This window comes from Loxodonta africana, chromosome 1, assembly GCF_030014295.1.
Source record: "Loxodonta africana isolate mLoxAfr1 chromosome 1, mLoxAfr1.hap2, whole genome shotgun sequence".
NCBI classification, from domain to species: Eukaryota; Metazoa; Chordata; class Mammalia; order Proboscidea; family Elephantidae; genus Loxodonta; species Loxodonta africana.
The window spans coordinates 210,400,368-210,427,490 of NC_087342.1; positions in this window are offsets into that span (position 1 = coordinate 210,400,368).

Here is a 27,123-nt window from a genome sequence, read left to right on the forward strand (position 1 = left end):
TAAATAATCTTGGGCAAAATACTTAATTAAACCTCTCTTTCCTCATCTGTAAAACGGGGATTGAAATGACGATTTCATAAGGTTATTATGAGAATTCAATAAGATAATGCCTTCAAGATTTTATTGCATTTCCTAGAATGATGTAAACACCTGATAAACACTCAAAAAAAAAAAAAAAAAAAATCCATTGCCATCAAGTCGATCCTGACTCACAGCAACCCTATTGGACAGAGTAGAACTGCCCCTGTAGGGTTTCCAAGAAGTGACTGGTGAATTCAAACCCTTTTGGTTAATAGCTGAGCACTTAACCACTCCTCCACCAGGGCTCCTGTTAAGTATTAAAAAAAAAAAAAAAAAAAAAAAAATTTTTCCTTTTTTTGGTATTAATTTAAAAAAAAAATTTTTTTTTTTTTTTTTAGCTAATATTAATTCACTATCCCAGACAAATTTCATTCCTTTACTAATGAATGTTTTTCCTGGCTTAAAAAACACAAATGTGTTTAATGGCCAAGAATATAACACAAAAAATTATGTAAATAATGCCTGACTGTAAATTTAGAATATAAATTCAAATAAACACTTATCTGGCTTCAACAGCAGGTGGATTTAGGTATGCAAAACACAGTTAAATAATTGGGACTCTGTCCATTTTACCAATTCATTTTGTAATATGCTGTCTATATTTTAATTGCAACACCTGCTCCTGATTTCCAAAAAGAAAAAATTTGTTTATTTATGCTTTAATTAGGTTAGGTGGGTAAATATTGTCATGCTGTGCCCATCATATATTCTACAGTTATTTAGTATTTCTAGCAAAATATTTTCATTCTGAGAATAAGTTCAATAGTAAATTTAAGTCAAAAATTATATTAAGGTTGCTAATCAGATGCATAAGAACCCCTGGGTGGTGCAATTGTTTAATGCGCTCAATTGCTAACCTAAAGGTTGGTGATTCAAAACCACCCAGAGGCCCCTCAGAAGAAAGGCCAGGCAGTCTGCTTCCAAAAGGTCACAGTCTTGAAAACTCTATGGAGCTGTATCCTATGCACATGGGGTCGTCATGTGTGGGGATTAATTCAACAACAACTGGCATGGTTGTATTAGATGCATGGTCCTCTATTAGACTCTGTATAGATATTAAGATGAAAAGTTACTCCTCTGCTCTGAAACTCCAAAAATAAAAAGGTAAGGAAGACTAATTATAAAGCTACTGCAATAATTACTAAAAGAAGCAATAAAGAAAACAAAGAGGAGTCAGTTGTAGGGAAAGAGAGATCCTGAAGGAAAAAGGTGTATAGATAAATTAAGAGTATTTGAATACTGAGTGGGTATGGAGAATAAGGAAGAATGAAGAATAAAAATGTCTCCCTTCTATTTCCTAGCTCATGATCAATGAGTTGACAAATTCTGCCAAGTCTATCACCACAACTCTGAAATCAGAGGTATAAAAAAGAGAACACAATCCTTTTTAGCAAAATAAACTTGTTGAGTTTTAGTTCTACCATTTATAATCACCACGACTCTGGAAAATTTCTTAATTTTTTTAAGACTTGATTTTGTGTTTGATAAAATGATGGTAATAATTATATTTGTTTTATCTCTTTTAATGAAATCTTTTGTTGCTCAAATGAAAACATGTGAAAAGAATATAATCTCTTAAGATTTTCTAGGAAGATAATAATGACATTGACTGCAGTAAATATCAGGGGTACAGAAACAGGTTCCTGGCAAATTTTGAAGAAGATGATGAGTTCAAATCATGACATGATATCTTTGAAAAATCAACAAGGTATGCAGGTGTAAATTTCAAAAAGATTATTTAGAGATAGCTCTGGGACTCAGGAAAATAGGTGTGGCTTAAAAAAAAAGTAGAACATCTATGAAACACTGGTGATTGAAACTATGTAAGTATATGAGATGGCCAGTGGGACTGAAATATTTTGCATCCATTTAAAAAGAAGAATAATGATATAACTATTTTTCACTCATTCGCTTTTTAACTTATTTATTTATTAAAGGCATTTACTGAACATCTACTGTATGCTACATACGAAGTAAGCCTTATCTATAAGAAAATGACTATGACATATTCCTTTCCATCAATAAGCTCATAGTTTAACAGGAGGCTCATACTTGAGCACAAATAGTTTTAACTCAATAGCAAGTACCAATGTGGCATAGAGGCTCTGCCCCAGAAACTTCCTTAAGGACAAGGAAGATCATTAGGGAAGGTTCGCAGAGATAAGTTGATGTTTGAGTTGTAAATCATTAAGCAGATAAAGAGACATAAAAGTCAAAGATGCCCATGAAATAGCAAAATGTGCAGCATAACTGGAGTCCAAGGATTGTGAGGTAATGAGGCAGTAAACTGTAGTGGCAAAGAGGGGCCAATCATGAACAGAAAGTTCTTAAGGAATTCAACCTTATTTTTTCTGCAGGTAGTGGACAACCATTACAGAATAGAGTATCTAGAAGTTGGATGCTGTTAAAATAAATTCTATATGTTAAATCAATTAACTTCTCCAGAATTCAACATGGCAACAAATATTCCATGTTATAAAAGAGAGAAAAAGCATAGCCAGAATGATTTTGACAACTAATGTGATATTTTGTGTAAAAAAAAAACCCTGAGGGTAGAGCCAAGATGGCGGAATACAGAGACGCTTCTAGCAAGCCCTCTTTACAACAAAGACCAAAAAAAAACAAGTGAAACGAGTATATTTGTGACAAGCTGGGAGCCCTCAGCTTCAAAGGCAAACTTAGAAAATGAACTGAGGGGCAGGGGAAGGAAGAAACCATTCAGAAGCGGAGAGGAGTTACCAGACCTGAATCGCGGGGAGCCCTCAGGCACCATTCCCAGAGCAGCAGCGACGGTAGTGGTGGGCTAGTACTAGTGTTCGGCTTCAGTTTCCTCATGAAGAAGCAGCCAGCCACACAGCCTACACACACCTCTGGAACCTGAGGAGAAGGGCGCTCTCGACAAAAGCCAAGTTCTTGCATATACTTTACCGCATCCCCCCCAACCCCAAGCCGGCTTCAGTGGCTGAATCCCTGGGCCTGAGATAGACCCTGGTGAGCACCTAGAGCCATCATCCTGGCCTTGGGGAAGGGAAAAATTTGCAACTGGGGGAGAAGATAATTTGCTAGCTCCATTAATCTGGGGAGGTCAGACGGAAGCAGCTCCCGTCCAGGCATAAACCGTCTGTGGACCTTGAGCACCTTTCCCTTCTGCATGGACCTGCAACCATTTCAGCTGTGCGGTGGAAAGGTGGGTGTTTGATATTTGACATTGCTTTGCCTATTAAACAAGGTCCTCACCTACCCACATCAGGGACCTAAGGACTGGCAGCTCCACTCAGGTCACCCAGCCACCCACAACAGGGGTCCAAAGATAACTGGTACCTCCCAGTCCTTACAACCAAAAGCTTTGGGTACCCATGATCCATTTCCAGAACCCACCCACCTGCACCCTCTAGGGAACAGGGATGCGCTTTCCTCAGAGACACTCGGAGGTCAGCTCTCAGCCCCCTGCCTTGTTCAGAGTGTGACCCCCTGCTGCAATCAGATACCAGGATATACGGCAATCACCCCTGCCCCTCTAAGACTGTAGGGCAGAGCCTGTACCACACACTTCATATCAGGTACCTGGACACATGAGATGAATTCATTCAAGAAAAGTGAATGGACCCAAAACTGATATACCTGATAATAGCTCCAGCCATCTGGGGATAGGACGTCAGAGCTCCAAAGGCGAAAATAATCCAGCTAGTTCACTCAAGCAAACCATAGGGGTACAACAGAACAAAACAAAGCAAGAAGCTATGACACAGTAAGCAAACATAAACTAATATAATAACTTATAGATAGCTTGGAGACAGCAGTCAATATCAAGTCACATAAAGAAACAGACCATGATCACCTCAACAGGCTCTCAAAACAAAGAATCCAGGGATCTTCTAGATGAAAGTGCATTCCTGGAATTACCAGATGCAGAATACAAAAGTTTAATACACAGAACCCTTCAAGACATCAGAAAGGAAATGAGGCAATATGCAGAACAAGCCAAGGAACACACAGATAAAGCAATTGAAGAAATTGGAAAGATTATTCAGGACCATAATGAAAAGTTTAATAAGCTGGAAAATCCACAGACAACAATCAGAAATTCAGAAGATTAACAATAAAATTACAGAATTAAACAACTCAATAGAAAGTCAGAGGAGCAGAATTGAGCAAATAGAAGCTAGAATTTCAGAACTCAAAGATAAATCACTTGGCACTAATATAGTTGAAGAAATATCAGATAAAAGAATTTTAAAAAATGAAGAAACCTTAAGAATCATGTGGGACTCTACCAAGAGAAATAACCTATGAGTGACTAGAGTAGCAGAACAGGGAGGGATAACAGAAAATACAGAGAGAATTGTTGAAGATTTCTTGGCAGAAAACTTCCCTGATATCATGAAAGATGAGAAGGTATCTGTCCAAGATGCTCATTGAACGCCACATAAGGTAGAAGTTAAGTCACCAAGACATACTATAATCAAACTTGCAAAAACCAAAGATAAAGAGAGAATTATAAGAGCAGTGAGGGATAAACGAAAAGTCACCTACAAAGGAAAGCCAATAAGAATAAGCTCGGACTACTCAGCAGAAAGCATGCAGGCAAGAAGCCAATGGGATAACATTTAAAAAATTGGAGGAAAAAAATTGCCTGCCAAGAATCGTATATCCAGCAAAGATGTCTCTTAAATATGAAGATGAAATTAAGACATTTCCAGATAAACACAAGTTTAGGGAATTCATAAAAAACAAACCAAAACTACAAGAAATTCTAAAGGGAGTTCTTTGGTTAAAAAACCAATAATATCAGGTATCAACCCAAGACTAGAACACTGGGCAGAGCAACCAGAAGTCAACCCAGACAGGGAAATCCTAAAAAAAAGCAAGATTATAAAAAAAAAAAAAAGCTCAAAAGAGGGTAACAGTGATGTTATTATATAAAAGAAGAAAACATTAAAATAATAATGAGGGACTAGGAAATGTAATCATACACCTCCCATATGGAGAGGAAGATGCAGTGACACAAAGAAATAAAAGTTAGGTTTAAATATAAAAAAATAGGGGTAAATAATAAGGTAACCACAAAGGAGACAAACTATCCTACTTATCAAAATAAAATACAAGAAAAAAATAGAGACTCAACAGAAACAAAATCAACAACAACAAATATGAGGAAAGGACAGTATATAAAAATAATCTACTGTGCACATAAAATTAAGTGGGAAAAAGAAACTGTCAAACACACACACAAAAAGACATCAAAATGATAGCACTAAGTTCATAAAAAAGAAAAACCTATCCATAATTACCCTGAATGTAATTGGACTAAATAGAGTGGGCAGAATGAATAAAAAAACAAGATCCATCTATATGTTGCCTACAAGAGACACATCTTAGACTTAGAGATGCAAACAAACTAAAACTCAAAGGACGGAAAAAAACAATCAAGCAAACAACAATCAAAAAAGGGCAGGAGTGGCAATATTAATTTCAACAAAATAGACTTTAAAGTTAAATCCATCAGAAAGGATAAGGGAGGACACTACATAATAATTAAAGGGACAATACACCAAGAAGATATAACCATATTAAATATTTATGTACCCAATGACAGGGCTGCAAGATACATAAAACAAACTCTATCAGCATTGAAAAGTGAGATAGACAGCTCCACAATAATAGTAGGAGACTTCAACACACCACTTTGGGTGAAGGACAGCACATCCAGAAAGAAGCTCAGTAAAGACACGGAAGATCTAAATGCCACAATCAACCAACTTGACCTCGTAGACATAAACAGAACACTACCCAACAGCAACCAAGTATACTTTCTTTTCTAGTGCGCATGGAACATTCTCTAGAATAGACCACATATTAGGTCATAAAGCAAGCCTTAGCAGAGTCCAAAACATTGGCATATTACAAAGCATCTTCTCTGACCATAAGGCCATAAAAGTGGAAATCAATAACAGGTAAAGCAAGGAAAAGAAATCAAACACTTGGAAACTGAACAATACCCTGCTCAAAAAAGACTGGATTATAGAAGACATTAAGGATGGAATAAAGAAATTCAGAGAATCCAATGAGACTGAAAACACTTCCTATCAGAATCTTTGGGACACAGCAACAGTGGTGCTCCGAGGCCAATTTATATCAATAAATGCACACATTCAAAAAGAAGAAAGGGCCAAAATCAAAGAATTATCCCTACAACTTGAACAAATAGAAGGAGAGCAACAAAAGAAACCCACAGACACCAGAAGAGAACAAATAATAAAAATTAGAGCTCAACTAAATTAAATAGAAAACAGAAAAACAACTGAAAGAATTAACAAGACCAAAAGCTGGTGTTTTGAAAAAATCAACAAAATTGAAAAAACCACTGGCCAAACTGACAAAAGAAAAACAGGAGAGGAAGTAGATAACCTGAATAAAAAATGAGAGGCGCGATATTTCAACAGACCCAACTGAAATTAAAAGAATCATATCAGATTACTGTGAAAAACTGTATTCAAAAAATTTGAATACCTAGAAGAAATGGATGAATTCCTAGAAACACACTACCTGCCTAAACTAACACAAACAAAGGTAGAACAACTAAATAGACCCATAACAAAAGAAGAGATTGAAAAGGTAATCAAAAAACTCCCAACAAAAAAAAAGCCCTGATCTGGATGGCTTCACTGCAGAGTTCTACCAAACTTTCAGAGAAAGTTTGGTACCGCTAAAGGTATTTCAGAGCATAGAAAAGGAGGAACTATTATCAAACTCATTCTATGAAGCCACCATATCCCTGATACCAAAACCAGGTAAAGACACCACAAGAAAAGAAAATTATAGACCTATATCCCTACAAGGAAGACCAGTTAATACGACTATTATTCAAATTTATGCACCAACCACTAGGGCCAAAGATGAAGAATTAGAAGGTTTTTATCAGCTGTTGAAGTCTGAAATTGATCAAACATGCAACCAAGATGCATTGATAATTACTGGCGATTGGAATGAGAAAGTTGGAAACAAAGAAAAAGGAATCAGTAGTTGGAAAATATGGCCTTGGTGATAGGAACAATGCCAGAGATTGAATAATAAAATTTTGCAAGACCAACGACTTCTTCATTACAAATACCTTTTTCACCAACATAAACGGTGACTATACACATGGACCTCGCTATACGGAATACACAGAAATCAAATTCACTACATTTGTGGAAAGAGACTATGGAAAAGCTCAATATCATCAGTCAAAACAAGGCCAGGGGCCCACTGTGAACAGACCATCAATTGCTCATATGCAAATTCAAGCTGAAACTGAAGAAAATCAGAGCAAGCCCACAAGAGCCAAAATATGACCTTAAGCGTATCCCACCTGAATTTAGAGACCATCTCAAGAATAGATTTGACGCACTGAACACTAGTGACCGAAGACCAGACGAGTTGTGGAATGACATCAAGGACATCATCCATAAAGAAAGCAAGAGGTCACTGAACAGACAGGAAAAAAGAAAAGACCAAGGTGGATGTCAGAGGAGACTCTGGAACTTGCTCTTGTGTGCCGAGCAGCTAAAGCAAAAGGAAGGATTCATGAAGTAAAAGAACTGAACAGAAGATTTCAAAGGGCCTCTTGAGAAGACAAAATAAAGTATTATAATGATATGTGAAAAGAGCTGGAGATGGAAAACCAAAAGGGAAGAACACACTCGGCATCTCTCAAGCTGAAAGAACTGAAGAAAAAATTCAAGCCTCGAGTTGCAATAGTGAAGGATTCCACGGGGAAAATATTAAATGATGCAGGAAGCATCAAAAGAAGATGGAAGGAATACACAGAGCCATTACAACAAAAAGAATTAGCCGATATTCAACCATTTTAAGAGGTGCCATATGATTAGGAACCGATGGTACTGAAGAAAGAAGTCCAAGCTGCTCTGAAGGCATTGCAAAACACAAGGCTCCAGGAATTGAGGGAATATCAATTGAGATGTTTCAACAAACAGATGCAGCACTGGAAGTGCTCACTCGTCTATGCCAAGAAATATGGAAGACAGGTTCCTGGCCAACTGATTGTAAGAGATCCGTATTTATGCCTATTCCCAAGAAAGGTGATCCAACCGAATGTGGAAATTATAAAACAATATCATTAATATCACACACAAGCAAAATTCTGCTGAACATCATTCAAAAATGGCTGCAGTGGTATATCGACAGGGAACTGCCAGAAATTCAGGCCAGTTTCAGAAGAGGATGTGGAACCAGGGACATCATTGCTGATGTCAGATGGATGCTGGCTGAAAGCAGAGAACACAAGAATGATGTTTACCTATGTTTTATTGATTATGCAAAGGCATTTGACTGTGTGGATCATAAAAAAACTATGGATAACACTGTGAAGATTGGGAATTCCAGAACACTTAATTGTGCTCATGAGGAACCTTTACACAGATCAAGAGGCAGTTATTGGGACAGAACAAGGGGATACTGATTGGTTTAAAGTCAGGAAACGTGTGCATCAGGGCTGTATTCTTTCACCATACTTATTTAATCTGTATGCTGAACAAATAATTCAAGACGCTGGACTAAATGAAGAAGAACAGGGCATCAGGATTGGAGGAAGACTCATTAACAACCTATGTTATGCAGATGACACAACCTTGCTTGCTGAAAGTGAAGAGGACTTGAACCACTTACTAATGAAGATCAAAGACCACAGCCTTCAGTATGGATTACACCTCAACATAAAGAAAACAAAAATCCTCACAACTGGACCAATGAGCAACATCATGATAAACGGAGAAAAGATTGGTGTTGTCAAGGATTTCCTTTTACTTGGATCCACAATCAACAACCATGGAAGCAGCAGTCAAGAAATCAAAAGACGCATTGCATTGGGCAAATCTGCTGCAAAGGATCTCTTCAAAGTGTCGAAGAGCAAGGATGTCACCCTGAAGACTAAGGTGCGCCTGACCCAAGCCATGGTATTTTCAGTTGCATCATATGCATGTGAAATTGGACAATGAATAAGGAAGACCGAAGAAGAGTTGACACTTTTGAATTGTGGTGTTGGTGAAGAATATTGGATATACCATGGACTGCCAAAAGAATGAACAAATCTGTCTTAGAAAAAGTACAATCAGAGTGCTCCTTAGAAGCAAGGATGGCGAGACTGTATCTTACATACTTTGGACATGTTGTCAGGAGGGATCAGTCCCTGGAGAAGGACAACATGCTTGGCAGAGTACAGGGTCAGCGGAAAAGAGGAAGACCCTCAATGAGGTGGATTGACACAGTGGCTGCAGCAATGAGCTCAAGCATAACAATGATTGTAAGGATGGTGCAGGACCAGGCAGTGTTTCGTTCTGTTGTGCATAGGGTCGCTATGAGTCAGAACTGACTCAACAGCACCTAACAACAACAACAATATATCCCTCATGAATATAGATGCAAAAATCCTCAACAAAATTCTAGTCAATAGAATTCAACCACATATCAAAAAAATAACTCACCATGACCAAGTGGGATTCATACCAAGTATGCAGGGGTGGTTCAACATTAGAAAAACAATTAATGTAACCCACCACATAAATAAAACAAAAGACGAGAAACACATGATTTTATCAATGGATACAGAAAAGGCATTTTACAAAGTTCAACACTCATTCATGATAAAAACTCTCAGCAAAATAGGAATAGAAGACTATTCCTCAACATAATAAAGGGCATTTATACAAAGCCAACAGCAAACATCACCCTAAATGGAGAGAGCCTGAAAGCATTCCCATTGAGACCAGGAACCAGACAAGTATGCCCTTTATCACCACTTTTATTCAACATTGTGTTGGAGGTCCTAGCCAGAGCAATTAGGCTAGGTAAAGAAATAAAGGGCATCCAGATTGGTAAGGAAGAAGTCAAAGTATCTCTATTTGCAGATGACATGATATTATACACAGAAAACCCTAAGGAATCCTCCAGAAAACTACAGAAACTAATAGAAGAGTTCAGAAGAGTTTCCGGATACAAGATAAACATACAAAATCAGTTGGATTCCTCTACACCAACAAAAAGAACATTGAAGAGGAAATCACCAAATCAATGCTATTTACAGTAGCCCCCAAGAATATAAAATACTTAGGAATAAATCTTACCAGAGATGTAAAAGACTTATACAAAGAAAACTACAGTACACGTCTACAAGAAATCAAAAGAGACTTACATAAGTGGAAGAACATACCTTGCTCGTGGATAGGAAGACTTAACATTATAAAAATATCTATTCTACCAAAAGTGATCTATACATTTAATGCTATTCTGATCCAAATCCCAATGACATTCTTTAATGAGATGGAGAAACAAATCACCAACTTCTTATGGAAGGGAAAGGCGCCCTGGATAAATAAGACAATACTGAAAAAGAAGAACACAGTGGGAGGTCTTACTTTACCTGATTTTAGAACCTATTATACCGCCACAGTAGTCAAAACAGCCTGGTACTGGTACAACAACAGATACATGGACCAATGGAATAGAATTGAGAATCCAGACATATATCTGTCCACATATGAACAGTTGATATTTGACAAAGACTCCAAAACAGTTAAAAGGGGGAAAAGACAGTCTTTTTAACAAATGGTGCTGGCATAACTGGATATCCATCTGCAAAAAAATGAAACAAGACTCATACCTCACTCCATGCACAAAAATGAGCTCAAAATGGATCAAAGACCTAAATATAAAATCTAAAACGATAAAGATCAAGGAAGAAAAAATAGGGACAACATTAGGAGCCCTAATACATGGCATCAACAGTATACAAAACATTATTAAGAATGTAGAAGAAAAACTAGATAACTGGGAGCTCCTAAAAATCAAACACCTATGCTCATCCAAAGGCCTCATCAAAAGAGTAAAAAGACTACCTACAGACTGGGAAAAAGTTTTTAGCTCTGACATTTCCAATCAGCGCCTGACCTCTAAAATCTAAATGATACTACAAAAACTCAACTACAAAAAGACAAATAACCCAATTAAAAAATGGGCAAGAGACATGAATAGACACTTCACTAAAGAAGACATTCAGGTAGCTAACAGATACATGAGGAAATGTTCAGAATCATTAACCATTGGAGAAATGCAGACCAAAACTACAATGAGATTTCATCTCACTTCAACAAGGCTGGCATTAATAAAAAAAAAAAAAACACAAAATAATAAATGTTGGCGAGGCTGTGTAGAGATTGGAACACTTGTACACTGCTGGTGGGAATGTCATATGGTACAACCACCTTGGAAAATGATTTGGCGCTTCCTTAAAAAGCTAGAAATAGAACTACCATACAATCGATCCCGCAATCCCACTCCTTGGAATATATCCTAGAGAAATAAGAGCCTTTACACTAACAGATATATGCACACCCATGTTCATTGCAGCACTGTTTACAATAGCAAAAAGATGGAAGCAACCAAGGTGCCCATCAAAGGAGGAATGGATAAATTATGGTATATTCACACAATGGAATACTACGCATCAATAAAGAACAGTGAGGAATCTGTGAAACATTCCATAACATGGAGGAACCTGGAAGGCATTATGCTGAGTGAAATTAGTCAGTTGCAAAAGGACAAATATTTTATAAGACAACTATTATAAGAACTTAAGAAATAGTTCAAACTGAGAAGAAAACATTCTTTTGTTGTTACGAGAGGGGGGAGGGAGGGAGGGTGGGAGAGGGGTATTCACTAATTAGATAGTAGATAAGAACTACTTTGGTTGAAGGGAAAGACAACACACAATACAGGGGAGGTAAGTACAACTGGATTAAACCAAAAGCAAAGAAGTTTCCTGAATAAACTGGATGCTTCAAAGGCCAGTGTAGCAGGGGCACAGGGTTGGGGATCATGGTTTCAGGGGACGTCTAAGTCAGTTGGCATAGTAAAATCTATTAAGAAAACATTCTGCATCCCACTTTGAAGAGTGGCGTCTGGGGTCTTAAACGCTAGCAAGCAGCCATCTAAGATGCATCAGTTGGTCTCAGCCCACCTGGATCAAAGGAGAATGAAGAACACCAAGGACACAAGGTAATTATGAGCCCAAGAGACAGAAAAGGCCACATAAACCAGAGACTACTTCATCGTGAGACCAGAAGAACTAGATGGTGCCTGGCTACAACTGATGACTGCCCTGACAGGGAGCACAGCAGAGAACCCCTGAGGGCCCAGGAGAGCAGTGGGATGCAGACCCCAAATTCTCATAAGACCAGACTTAGTGGTCTGACTGAGACTAGAAGGACCCCAGTGGTCATGGCCCCAGACCTTCTGTTGGCCCAGAACAGGAACCATTCCCGAAGCAACACTTCAGACATGGATTGGACTGGTTAATGGGTTGGAGAGGGATGGTGGTGAGGAGTGAGCTTCTTGGATCAGGTGGACACTTAAGTCTATGTTGGCATATCCTGTCTGGAGGGGAGATGAGAGGGTGGAGGGGGTTGGAAGGCGGTGAAATGGACATGAAAAGAGAGAGTGGAGGGAGAGAGCTGGCTGTCTCATTAGGGGGAGAGTAATCCGAAGTGTATATGGTGTATATGGGTTTTTGTGTGAGAGACTGACTTGATTTGTAAACTTTCACTTAAATCACAGTAAAAATTATTTTTAAAAAATTAGTAAAACGATTCTGACATTTGCCAATCAATAATTTGCCCACTGACAGGCAGTCATGTACACTTTTCAAACCTGAGAGAACCTCTTTTTGTATCCAAAAATCCAAGTCTGACCCCTGTTGACTCTCATGTCTCATTCCCTTCCATTCTTTGTTTTTTAACTACCCTATTTCCCATCAGCAAGCCCACGGTCTGGGTTCACCATTCTGTAGCCAATATTATTTCAACTAAATTATTTCAAATCAAGGAAAATATTGTGACTACAACTATGGGCTATGAAATCTAGATAAAAAGGAAAATAAATATAGGAGGGAGATTTTTGAATACTTGATCTTCTAACGGGGCATTTTATAATCTGTAGAATGGTATTTAATACTTTAAAAATCATTAATATCTTCTTACAGTACATAGTCCATCAGCAGTGTCTGAGCATTCCTGTTCTGCTGCACCCTGTACTACACCAAGGATCATTATTGTTAAAGTTGCTGCCAGTTTCTTACATAAACATCGATACTTTATTATTTCTTTAATTCCCATTTGTTTTACTTTTAGGGAGGTTGGCTATATTTTCATAAGTTTGTTAGCCATTTGAATTTTCTCTTCTGTGAATTTCCTATATCTTTTGGTAATACCTCAAATAATTGAGTATTACTTTGCCTCCTCTCTCTCTCTCTCTCTCAATGTCTCTCTTCTTAGTCTTCACATATTTTCCTTTAAACATTGGTTTATTGGCTTTATAATAATAATCATAAAGACAGAAGTAGTAGTTTGGAGAAACTTCTGCCACAAATAAGGAAATGTGGAAACTCTTCCCACAAGCTTACCCTTCCAAAGACACTTTTTCCAAGCCCCAAGAAGAGTTCTCTCAGTCTTCTTAAGGATGACTTTCCAAGAAGCCTCATTTTGGGAGACTTGAAAGAACAATGAGTAACCACTGAGGACTATCATGCTATCTGTGCAGATGACTTGCTTGGCTTATTGGAATGTTATTTCTTGATTTCTTCTAACATACATAAAGAGCTGTTTGTTTTAAAATCTCAGACTCTACATAGTTTTACCAGGAATCAAGGTTTTAAAGGAAATAGTAGAACAGAAGCCATGCAAAAAAGGACAGAGGAGGCAATTGTTGACTTTTCCAATACAAATGCACAGAAAGAGACATGGTAAAAGCAGTGGTCCTCAAAGTATAGTGACTAGACCAACAGCAGCAGCACCTGAGAACTTGTTAGAAATGCAAATTCTCAGGCCCTACCTCACAGTGACTGAATCAGAAGCTCTGTAGTGGGACCAGAAACCTGTGTGCAACAAGCCTTCCTGGTGATTCTGAAACTTGCTCAAGTTTAAAGACCCTTTGTCTTGCAGAACTCAGGCCCACTTGCCTGCCACCAACATATTTTCTCCAAATTGCTCCGTCTTTGTCTTGTCTCTCTAGGTATACAACTCTTTTATGCTCACCATCATAACTATGACAGTTAATTTAGAGCTGTCCAGAGTAGAAGTAACCTAAAACAGGAGTTTTACATCAGAAATATTTGCACTCCTGCTTGGAAGCTCAATTAGTTTTTAAGACTCACTTTGGAGTTTGTAACCCTGGCCAGATATTGGGTCTTTAAAAGAAGGGGAGAGATTTTTACCTCCAGATCATTATTTGGGAACTGCCCCAGAAAAATTCTGAAATACCATTTATTCATTCATTCATTCAATAAATATTTATATGCCAGGGCCTATACCTGCCTCTGGGATACAAAAGGTAGCCAACAAACATGAACCATGCCCTCACAGAAATTAGAGTCTATAAGCACTGGGGTGGGGTTTAAGGGCGATAAGGAGGAGCCCTGGTGGAACAGTGGCTAAGTGCTCAGCCGCTAACAGAAAGGTCGACAGTTCAAACCTACCAGGCACCCTGTGCAAAAAAAGGTGTGGCAGTCTGCTTCTGTAAAGATTATAGCCTTGGAAACTCTATGGTTCTACTCTGTCCTAAACAGTGGCTAGGAGTCAGAAACAACTTCAAGGCAGTGGGTTTGGTTTGGGAAGGACTATGAGAGTCCCAGGGAGTGCAAAAGGTTAATGCACTTGGCTGCTAACTGAAAAGTTAGAGGTTCCAGTTCACCCATAGGCTCCTCAGAAGAATGACCTGGCAATCTACTTCTGAAAAACCAGCCATTGAAAATCATATAGAGCACAGTTCTACTGTGACACACACGGGGTCTCCATGAGTTGGAATTGACTGGGTGGCACTCATTTGGTTTGGTGTTAAGGATGGTTGACATGTGCTAAATAGCCACACAAATGTTTGATTTCAAACTGATAATTGCCAGGATGGAGACATATAAGAAGCTATATAAGAAAGGAGATGTAATCACTAAAGCCAAGGAAACTTTTCCCAAGAAAGTGACAAGCTCAGGATTGAGTCAAGATTGTCCTTCTGGACACTCTTCTGGGAAAATTGGAGAGTGGCAGGAAGGAAATATGTGATTTTCTTACTCTTCCTTTGGGGTGAAGTAGACATGTGAAGAAAAAAAATACACCCTACCACAGTATTTACTCCTTCTATCTACTCTGATTTTTTCAGGACTATTATTACAAAAAAAGTACCAGTCTATAAATTTTTAATGCAATATTGAATGTGAGTTATCCTCCAACTGGAGAGGCCTAAACGATTATCAATAGGAATCAGGCTGAATAAAACATGTACACCTACAAAATGGAGTACTATGAGGCTGTAAAAAGGGTTTAGAATTATTTCTATACACTACTACGGAGTGATCTAGGTAGAGTGGCATCAGCTAAGTTTTTAAATTTCCTTTGTTTCTTTGAGTTTTTATCACTTATTTCTTTGTCATGCATTTTTTCTTTCTCTTTTCCTTCAGTAGGTTAGATAGCAATTCATCAAATTTTTTTTCCTCAAATAACCAAATTTTGTATTTGTTTATTCTATGGTTATTTCTTATTTTTTTAAATAATCTTAGATTCAGATGCTTAATTATTTGTTTGGAATTGCCTTTTTTTAATCTAAGTATTTAAGCCTGTGAATTTTCTTCCAAGCACCGTTTTAGTGAATTTCATAAGCGATTATATGTAATATTCTCATTTTCCAGAAATTCTGCAGTTCCAGTTTGCATTTCTTCATCAATTCTAGGGATGCTTAAAATATACTGCTTTGGTTTTTTATTAGTTTGTTTGATTGTTTTTGTTTCTAGGTAGAAGAGTCTTTAATTTTCTGGTTGAGTTATTATATTTGGGGGATATACTGAGGTTTTTATATGAACTTTCATATGATCAAGTTCATGAATGTAGCAAAGACACTAGAAAAGTAGAATTATTTTGTATTTTCAGGGTTCAAATGTTTACATATAGCAATCAGATGCACTTTTTAAAATACTTTTTTTACACCATATTTAAAAAAAAAATATTTAAGTCTACAAAAAAAAAGTTCTCAGAAATTATACAGAGTTCCCATATCTTCTTTCCCCTTGCACACAGTTTCCCCTATTTTTAACATCTTGCTTTAGTGTGGTACACTTGTTGCTACTGATGAACCAATATTAACACGTTATTACTAACTAAAGTCCATAGTTTAATTAGGGTTCAGTCTTTGTGCTGTATAGTCCTGCGGGTTTTGACAAATGCACAATGTCTTGTGTCCACTTTACAGTATCATACAGAATAAATTTCCTCCCAGAAATCCACCTATTCAACCCTCTGAATCCATGGCAAAAGGAAATTGATTTCTTTTAATAGGTGGGTAAGTTCAATAATATTTATTGTTGTGCAGATATCAATAAACCTGGTAGCACAGCAGTTAACTGCTCGGCTGCTAACCTAAAAGTTGGCAGTCTGAACCTTCCAGCCGCTTCATGGGAGAAGGATGTGGCAGTCTGCTTCCATGAAGATTACTGCCTTAGAAGTCCTGTGGGAAAGTTTTACTCTGTCCTACAGGGTCACTATGAGTCAGAATCAACTCAATGACAATGGGTTTCGTTTTGGGGTTTGGATTTTCCGGAATTATCTATCTGCTTGCATCCCTCAGATTTGTGCTCTTAGAAAGGCTTCCTTTTAGGTTTGAGATATTACTTTGTCAACGTCTCCTTTCTGAGCACCTCCATCTCACTCGCTACCTATTTCTTTCTCAGAGATTCCATCACTTTTCAGTATTAAATTCTACAAGAATGCATTTTGAATCTTTGTAAAATATTCATTAATCAAGTAATTAGTTTTTGCATGACTTAGGAAATCATGCTGGACACTTAGGGAGTTGGTTACATCTCTAATCCTGGCCTCAAAGATAGTCTTTTGTTTCCTATTTCCTGGGAGATACTTTGAATAACCTGCCTTATCGTCAGCTCATTATAACCAAAATAAAATTCAAAAATTTCTCTCAAATTACTATTCTCCAATATGAACCCTGTGTTATCCCCAGAAAGTTGACACACCACATTTCCTTTATATATTTCATTCCTCTTGCCTAGAATGCTATCTTCATCTATTTTGAGTTTATTCTTCCTTTAAAATCCACCTTCAGCTTGAAATTGTTCTTGCCTTTCCCAGTTAAGCATGTTCTCCCACTCTGCAGAACAAAATTCATCGATTTTTAAAAATATTTTGTTGTATTTTTGATGAAAGTTTACACAGAAAATTAGGTTCCCATTTAACAATTTCTATATATACTGTTCAGCAACATTGGTTACATTTTCCACATTGTGTCAAATTCTCATTATTTCCATTCTGGTTGCCCTATTTCCATTAATCTAGCTGCCCTGTCGCCTGCCCTGGTCTTCTCATTTTGCTTTAGGAAAAATGTTGACCTTTTGATCTCATAAAAATTTTTTTTTTTAATTTAAAGAAGCACAGTACTCATAGGTGACATTGTTTATTTTATAAGCCAATCTGTTATTTAGCTGAAAGGTGACCTCCGGAGTGGTTTCAGTTCATATTTAAAGGGTATCAGGGTGATAGTCTCAGGGGTTCCTGTAGTCTCTAGCAGTCAGTCCAGTAAGTCTGGCTTTTTTTGTTGTTGTTCTATATCTTTCTCCCATTCTATTCAGGACCATCTATTGTGGCCCTGATCATAGCTGCCAGTTGGTAATTGTGGTCAGACACCATTTACTTCTTCTGGTCTCAGGATAGATAAGGCCATTGTTTGTGTAGGCAATTAGTCTTGTAGGCTAATTTATTCTTTCAGTTTTTGCTTTCCTTCTTTTCTTTTTTTCCAGACGAGAGGAGTCTAGTCCAATAGTTATATCTTACATGGCCTTTCTCAAACTTTTAAGACCTCAGCCACTACTTACCACACTAAGACATAGAACATAAACTTTATGGGCTATTGTGTGCCAATTAGCCGAGTTATCCCATAAGACTATGATCCTAAGCCTTCAAACTTGGTAAACTAATCTTTCGAGGTATTTGGTTGTTTGGAAAGTATCCACAGCTGTGCGCCCTATGGGCTTTATTATGTATATGAATATATGTGCAGCACACACAAACAGGTATATGCATATGCCCCCAGATACTCCTATCCGTACACAGGTATATATACACATATACCTTCTTAAACACGTATATGCATACATGTCTACCTATGTAACCACTCATGTATTTTTTGTTATTATACCTGCATATACCTTGGATTTTTACATTTATAAATCCTTCCCTGTATCATGAATTACGTCCATATGCAAATATTTTTTCCACAATTATATTGACATTATCTCAGAAAATGGAGTTTCCTTATAATTCCATAGACACATAGCTGTCAGCATTATTCAGCTGCAGAAAATAGTTTGTTTACGGTTATCAGGACCTCACTGTGAATTGCCTTTTTACAGTTTATTGGTGTTAGTGCAATGAGAAAATGAAAAACCTGAGAGTTGGAGGAACAGTAATTTTTAAACAAACCTTAATGGAGAGAATTAGTGGTGAGCTGGAAGCTCTTGAGTACCTGGAACCCGGGAGCAGTTATGAAGAGAAAAGTGCAAATAAAAAATGGTGGAAGAGAGAAGACAACATTCTTTGTTTGACATTTGTATTTGGCGAACCCTCTTTACCAAGGTTCAGAACTATAAGCTATATAGTACAACTATAAATCTGTGTACTTACAAATTATTTTCTAACAACTTATTATGAAAATCTTCAAATAAGTATAAAAGTTGAAAGAATTTTAGAGTGAGCACCAGTAGCGTATTTATCTCCTAGATTCTACCAATAACATTTTACATATGTGTTTATAATCATGTACCCACTCATCTAGCCCTTCATCTATTTTATTTCTTCACATATTTTAAAGCAAATTGCAGAATCTGTATACTTTCACTTAATTACTTCAGAATGCATATTAAAAACTAGAGTTCAAATTTTATGGTTTCTTTTGATCTAAAATTACTGCCCTGGAACGGCTCGGGGCTTATTAAAGAAGATGGTTAGTAGCCTGATACTGACTCATAACCAAAAGGAGTGAGTGGGCTAATGTAAGATTTATAATGTGGTTTAAATTTCAAACTTTAAATCCAGGACCAACTTGGTTATTGATTGCCTACACCTATTGCAACTGGTTAAACACTGGCTTTGCTTCATAACTGTTGTGTTGTTAGTGTCACTGAGTCAATTCCAACTCATAGCAACCCTATGTACAAGAGAATGAAAAATTGTCTGGCCCTGTGAAATTGTTGCATTTATATACAATGCAATACACAAATTTTACAGGCTTATTTACTGAGTTTTTGGCAGATGGATACACCTGTGTAACCCAAACTCCTATCAAGACACAGAATGTTATTCTTACATCCAATCACTACCCAGTCAATCCCTGGCCCATCCCTAGAGGAGACTATCATTCTATTTGTTTGTTTCCACCATAAATTAGATTTTCCTATTGCAGAATTTGATATACATGGAACCATGCAGTATGTGCTCTTTTGTATATGGCTTCCTTCACTCAGCATAATGTTTTTGAGATTCATTCTTATCATTTCATGTATCACTACATTATCTCTTTTTATTCTTGAGCAATATTCCATTACATTAATACACCCCAAGTTGCTTATCCATTCTCTTATTGATAAACATCACGTTTTGACATTTTTTTTTTTCACCCAGTTTGGAGAAATTAAGAAGAGAAATCCTGAGACTATGTCTCCTAGACCCCTTTAACTCAGAACCAAGGTCACTCCCAAAGTTCACCCATTAGCCAAAGATTACACAGGTCTATAAACAAACACTAACACATGTGAGGAACATGCTTCTTAGCTCAGTCATGTAAACGAGACCAAATGGGCAACACCTGCCCAAAAGCAAAGATGAGAAGGCAGGAAAGGACAGGAAAACAGGATGAATGGAAACGGGAACCCAGGCTGGAAGGGAAGAGTGTTGACGTCACAGGGATTGCAACCAATGCCACAAAACAATCTGTGTATAAATTGTTGAATGAGAAACTAATTTGCTCTGTAAACTTTCACCTAAAGCACAATTAAAAAAAAAAAATAGAGCTGTATAAGCATAATAGTAAAAGTGTTTTTGTTTTCATTTCTTTTGGGCAAATACCAAAGATGGGAAATGCTGTGCGACAGGAGAGATGTGTATTAAGTTTTATGTGTCATTGTTGTTAGTTGTCGTCAAGTAGGCTCTGACTCATGGTGGCCTTATGTACAATTGTAACAGAACAAAACATTACCACATCCTGTGTCATCTTCATAATCATTGATATGTTTGAGTCCATTGTTGTGGCTATTGTGTCAATTCATATCATTGAGGATTTCCCTCATTTTCTACTTTAACAAACATGATATCCTTTTCCAGCGATACGTCTTTCCTGATGACATGTCCAAAGTAAGCAAGTCAAAGTCTCACTATTCTCACCTCTAAGAAATATTCTGGTTATATTTCTTGTAAGACTGATTTGTTCATTCTTTTGGCAGTCCATGGAATATTCCACATTCTTTGCCAATACAACAATTATTTTTATGCTTCCTTTTTCATTGTCCAGCTTTCACATACATATGAGGGAACTGAAAAATCACAGCTTGGGTCAAGCTCACCTTAGTCATCAAAGTGACTTCTTTGCTTTGGAAAACATTATGGATGTATTGCTGGAGAAATGCAATACATCATTTCATTTCTTGACTGCTGTTTCCATGAATATTAATTGTTGATCCAAGTAGAATGAAATCATTGACAAATTCCAATTTTTCTCCATTTATCATGATGCTCTTTATTGGTTCAGTTGTGAGGATTTTTTTTTTCTTTATATTTAGGCATAATCCATACTGAAGGCTTCAGTATGGTTAAAAAAAAATTTTTTTTTTATTTATTATCCAATAATAGCTAATGATACATACCTATGTCCCAAGACTAATGGTAAAACGAAGATTAAAAGTGAACAGCCATGAAGCCTATTTTGTTCATCCCTAGAGATTCTGGACAGCTATAAAGCTGAACGTTTTTACTAGAATAAATATGGATTATAATTTTATGATAGGTTTTCCCAACCATGCTAGAGTACTAAGGATTTCAAATGCTTCATACCTTGTGCAAAGATTGACTCAAAAATTGTTAAAACCTCACAAGAATGGAGTTATACTTTATAATTTTGAATAATGCTTTTTTTTTTAAGTGCTGGCTCTTGATAATTTGCTTGGCATAGCCAACAACATCTCTCCAGCTTGAATAATCAGTTGACTAAAATGATGTGAACCATACAAAAAAAAAATAGAGACTAGTGTTATATAATTATGGTTGTCCTGGTTATAATGTAAAACAATCAATTAAAAAGATTGTCAGAGTATCTTTTCTCATTCACACCAGGGGATAATACTTAATGATATGATAGGCTCTTACTGAGGGTATTAACTAATGTCAGTGAGGATTGTGATTTTTTTTTTCCCCCTGAGAAGACAGTTACAAAATATAATGCTGTGCTTGACTCACTTATATTTTAAAACAAAGAGATTAACATAATAAAAATGTCTTGGGCAGAAATTTTATTTTGTTTTTGTAAAGTTCTTTGCTCTTTGGAAAAGAAAAATTACAATTCTTAGGAGCAGAATGAAGATCTAAATTTTTGAGACAGAAGGAAAAGATTTAGTCTCTAGAATAATTTTTCTCTTAAATTTTAAATCAGTGAAAATATACATTCCAGTTATGATATAATAGTATTATGGTGAGGGTAAATTATTAAAGATTATTCCTTTATTCTGATTAGATTTGGGTCCTCTAAGATTTGGGTTTTTGTCCTACAAAGTTATGCTGGTATCCATTTCATTTATTCATTTATTCTTCAAATATTTTTTAGATACCAACTGTATACCAGGTATTGTTGAAAGCTCTGGAAATACAGCAATGAGAAAATCTAAAAAAAAGTCCCTATTCTCATGGAATTCACTTTATAGATTAATATATATATTAAGAAAGAATTATTAATAAATGAATAATATACCTGGTACTGATATGTACTCTAGAGAGAAATAAAACTGGGTAAGGGGTTAGCAAGTGCTAGAGAAAGAAAGAGTGTTACTTTGTTTATGGTGGCCTGAGAAAGACCTATTTGAAAAATAACTCTTGAGCAAATACTCGAAGTGTGAGAGCAAGCCATTTAGTATGCTAGGGGAGAAGAAGTCCCGTTAAAAAAAAAAAGAAGGGCAGAGGTCTTGGGACAGGAATGTGCTTCCATCTTTGAGGAATCCAATGAGGCTGAAGCCAAGTGACATTAGGGAGATGTAACTGGAGCCAAATCACACATCTACTTTTACTTCTTCTCTGACTGAGAAGGAAAACCATTGGATTTTTTTGAGCAGAAAAGTTACATGGTATGACTATTTTATTATTCACTCTGTCTGCTTCATGGAAAAGATCCCAGAGCATAAGTGTTGAAGGAGTGGTACCTGTTATGACACAATATAATTGTCCAGTTGAGAGATGAGTGCCTTGGACCAACAGGATAGCAGTGGAAATTACCAGTAGGTAGTTGCGTAAACATACAAGACTAGATTGGAGATTTAAATATGAGTGGTCATAACATATAAACAATATTTAAAGCCTTGAAATTAGATGAAATCACTTTCTAAGTGGTTGTAAATAGAAAAGAAACAATTCATGAAGACAAAGAAAAAACCAGCTAAGAAAACTCCAGAGAGGCCATAGGTAAACCAGGCAAATGTGTTGTCCCAGCAACATACTGAAGAAAGTGTTTCAGAAATTAAATACAGAGTAATCAACTTGTCTTAACCATCTAGTGCTGCTATAACAGAAATACTACAAGTGGTTGCTTTAACAATGAGAAACTTATTCTCTCAGAGTCTAGTAACCTACAAAGCCAAATTCAGGGTATCAGCTCCAGGGAAAGGCTTTCTCTTTCTGTCGTCTCTGGAGAAAGGTCCTTGTCATCAATCTTCCCTTGGTCTGGGAACATCTCAACACAGGAACATCAGGACCAAATGACACACTTTCCTATGGGCACTGCCTTCTTGATCGTACGAGGTCCCCCACTCTCTGCTTGCTTCCATTTCCTTTTTATCTCTTGAGAAATAAAAGGTAATGCAGGTCACACCCCAGAGAAACTCCCTTTATACTGGATCAGGAATGTGACTTGGGTAAGGGTGTTACAATCCCTCTCTAATACTCTTTAACATAAAATTACAATCACAAAATGGAAGAAAACCACACAATACTGTAAATCATGGTAGAGCCAAACTGATATACACATTTTGGGGGGAGACATAATTCAATCCATGACACAACTGCATTAAATGCTGCTGATAGGTTGAGTAAGGTGAGGATTGAGAATGGCCATTGAATTTGTTAATTCAGAGATCACTTTTCACAGGACCAGTTTTGATGGTAGAGGCAGAACTGAGAAATGAAGATAGTAACTATAGGGTAAAAATAGATCAAAAAGAGATCATTGTTCATGTGAAAAATTGCAGAACACTTGAATGCAGATGGAAATGATACAATGTAGAGAAAGAAAAATGGATGGCCTCTCTAAGAAGAATGCAATAATGAACGACATCATTAACCTTTTCTCCAAACATGTCCACGTTTGCTTTCCTGTGTCCTGTCTTCAGTGATAATCTTTATTCATCATTCTGCTGCCACCTTTGCCAAACTACTTCTGAGGCCTGGTTAGTCGTGTCTAGATTTGATCTCTGGTTCCCTCTTCCAGAGATCTATATCTCAGCCCTCCCCTCTTGCCTCAGTAAAACATCTCCGATTCTTCATTAAACAATTTCAGAATGATTTCTCTTCATTTTCCAAGTATTTCCTACCCTTATTTGTGAGTCTGAGTAGTAGGCTTAAGTAGGATATTTACTCAGAGGCATTTAAATTCACTGTAGGTACACACATTTGCATTACTTGTAAGAAACTGCTGGGTTACATTATCATTAAATTTAGAGCCGAGAGAAGAAAACTTCTGTCTTCATTGAAAAATTTTGAAATATATTGGACCATGGTCTTGAATACACACAGGATTTCACCCATTTCCTAGATACAATTTCTCCAACAGGAAGTGATTATCCCCATGAGGAGGCAGTGCTGGTCTCCCCTTTTCACAGGATCACCACTCGGTTTCTTGTTTCCTTACCACATCTCCCTTCCTGTCACTTCTTTGGGGGAAAAAAAATTCTCTGAGTGTGAAAGGAATAGAAATTCACTGTTAAAAAGAAATACTAGAAAATACAGGGAAAAATAAAAGAAAGAAAAAATTACTCAAGCTCCTGCCACTCAACATAATATTTTTTAATGTAATTCTCCATTACTATGTAGATTGTGGAAACCCTAGTGTCATAGTGGTTAAGTGCTATGGCTGCTAACCAAAAGGTCAGCAGTTCAAATCCACCAGGCTTTCCTTGGAAACTCTATGGGGCAGTTCTACTCTGTCCTATAGGGTCACTATGAGTCAAAATCGACCGATGACAATAGGTTGTTTTGATGCAGATAGTTTTACAAACAAGAAATCACACATAAAATTTACACTTAGGAGGATAAATCATTCTCATGACAATAAAACTTATAAGTATTTTAAAAGCTTTATATTATTTCATTTTATAGGTACACCAGAAGGATCCCTGGTGGCACAGTGGTTAACCTCTCAGCTGCTAAACAAAAGGTTGATTGTTCAAACCCACCAGGTACTTCAGAGGAAACAGACGTAGCAGTCTGCTTCTATAAAGATTTACAAACTTGGAAACGTTATAGGGCAGTTTTACCATGTCCTATAGGGTCCTAAGAGTCAAAATCAACTTGACAGCAATGGGTTATAGGTACACCATATTTGAGTTCATTATCCTCACAACTTTAAGCATTTAGGTAATTTATTTATTTTTTTATCATTACAAAAAATGCATTCAAAATTCTTATTCTATAAAACTTTATCTGCCCTAAAGATTATTCCTTGGGGTACCAAAAACCAAACCATTGCCGTCGAGTCTGTTTGGACTCATAGCAACTCTACAGGACACAGTAGAACTGCCCCATAGCGTTTCGAAGGAGCACCTGGCAGATTCAAACTGCTGTCCCTTTGGTTAGCAGCCGTAGCACTTAACCACTACGCCACCAGGGTTTCCCCTTGGGATACGTATTCAGAAACAGAAGTTCTGGTCCAAAGCATGTAAACATTGTCAGGCTTTGGATCATAGTGACAATTAAATTTCCAATTTATACTTCCACTAGCACTAAATAGTTGTTGTTAGGTGCCAACGAGTCCATTCCGACTCAGTAGCTAGCTAATGACGCTATGCACAACAGAACGACACACTACCCAGCCCTGCACCATTCTCACAATTGTTGCTATGCTTGAGCCCACTGTTGCAGCCACCGTGTCAGTCCATCTCCATGAGGGACTTCCTCTTTTTTGCTGACCCTCTACTTTACCAAGCATGATGTCCTTCTCCAGGGACTGATCCCTCCTGACAATAAGTACAAAGTATGTAAGACGTAATCTCACCATCCTTGCTTCTAAGAAGCATTCTGGTTGTACTTTTTCCAAGACAGATTTGTTTGTTCTTTTGGCAGTCCATGGTATATTCAATATTCTTCACCAACACCACAATTCAAAGGCATCAGTTCTTCTTCGGTCTTCCTTATTCATTGTCCAGCTTTTGCATGCATAGGAGTGATTGAAAACACCATGGCTTGGGTCAGGCGCACCTTAGACTTCAAGGTGACGTCTTTGTTATTCAATGCTTTAAAGAGGCCTTTTGCAGTCAGTTTGCCCAATGCAATGTGTCTTTTGATTTCTTGACTGCTGCTTCCATGGGTATTGATTGTGGATCCAAGTAAAATGAAATGCTTGACAACCTCAATCTTTTCTTAGTTTATCACCATGTTTCATATTGGTCCCATTGTCAGGCTTTTTGTTTTCTTTATGTTGAGGTGTAATCCATACTGAAGGCTGTAATCTTTGATCTTAACCAGTAAGTGCTTTAAGCCCTCTCTGCTTTCAGCAAGCAAGTTTGTGTCATCTGCATAATGCAAGTTGTTAATGAGTCTTCCTCCAATCTTGATGCCCCATTCTTCTTCATATAGTCCAGCTTCTTGGAATATTTACTCAGCGTACAGATGGAATAGTTATGGTGAAAGATACAACCCTGATGCACACCTTTCCTGACTTTAAGCCATGTAATAGCCCCTCGTTCTGTTCAAACAACTGCCTCTTGATCCATGTACAGATTATTCATGAGCACAATTAAGTGTTCAGAAATTCCCATTCTCCACAATGTTGTTCACAATTTGTGATGATCCATACAGTCAAATGCCTTAGTATAGTCAATAAAACACAAGTAAACATCTTTCTTGTATTCTTTGCTTTCAGCCAGGACCCATCTGACATCAGCAATGATATCCCTGATTCCGTATCATCTTCTAAATCTGGCTTGAATTTCTGGCAGTTCCCCTCTACATAATGCTACAGCCACTTTTGAATGATCTTCAACAGAATTTGCTTGCGTGTGATATTAATGATATTGTTTGATAATTTCCGCATTTGGTTGGATCACCTTTCTTGGGAGTAGGCATAAATATGGATCTCTTCCAGTTAGTTGGCCAGGTAGCTGTCTTCCAAATATCTTGGCATAGATGAATGAGCACTTCCAGCGCTGCATCCATTTGTTGAAACATCTCAATTGGTATTCCTTAATTCCTGGAGCCTTGTTTTTCACCAGTGCCTTCAGTGCATATTATTTCAGTAATAAGGTAATTGTTAATGTTTTGTATTTTTGAAAATTTACTGAAAAAGACATATCATTGTTATGGTTTATCTATTCCTCACTATTTGCAACAAAATTTTCTAGTATTAATTATTTGTCTTTCTATTTTTGTGAGTAGTTTGCGTGCCTTATCCAATAATCTGTGGCTCACTTTAGGGTATTTGTCCCCTCTGTGGAACGGTTTAATAGCCTTATAAATTAAGGTTATTAACAATCTG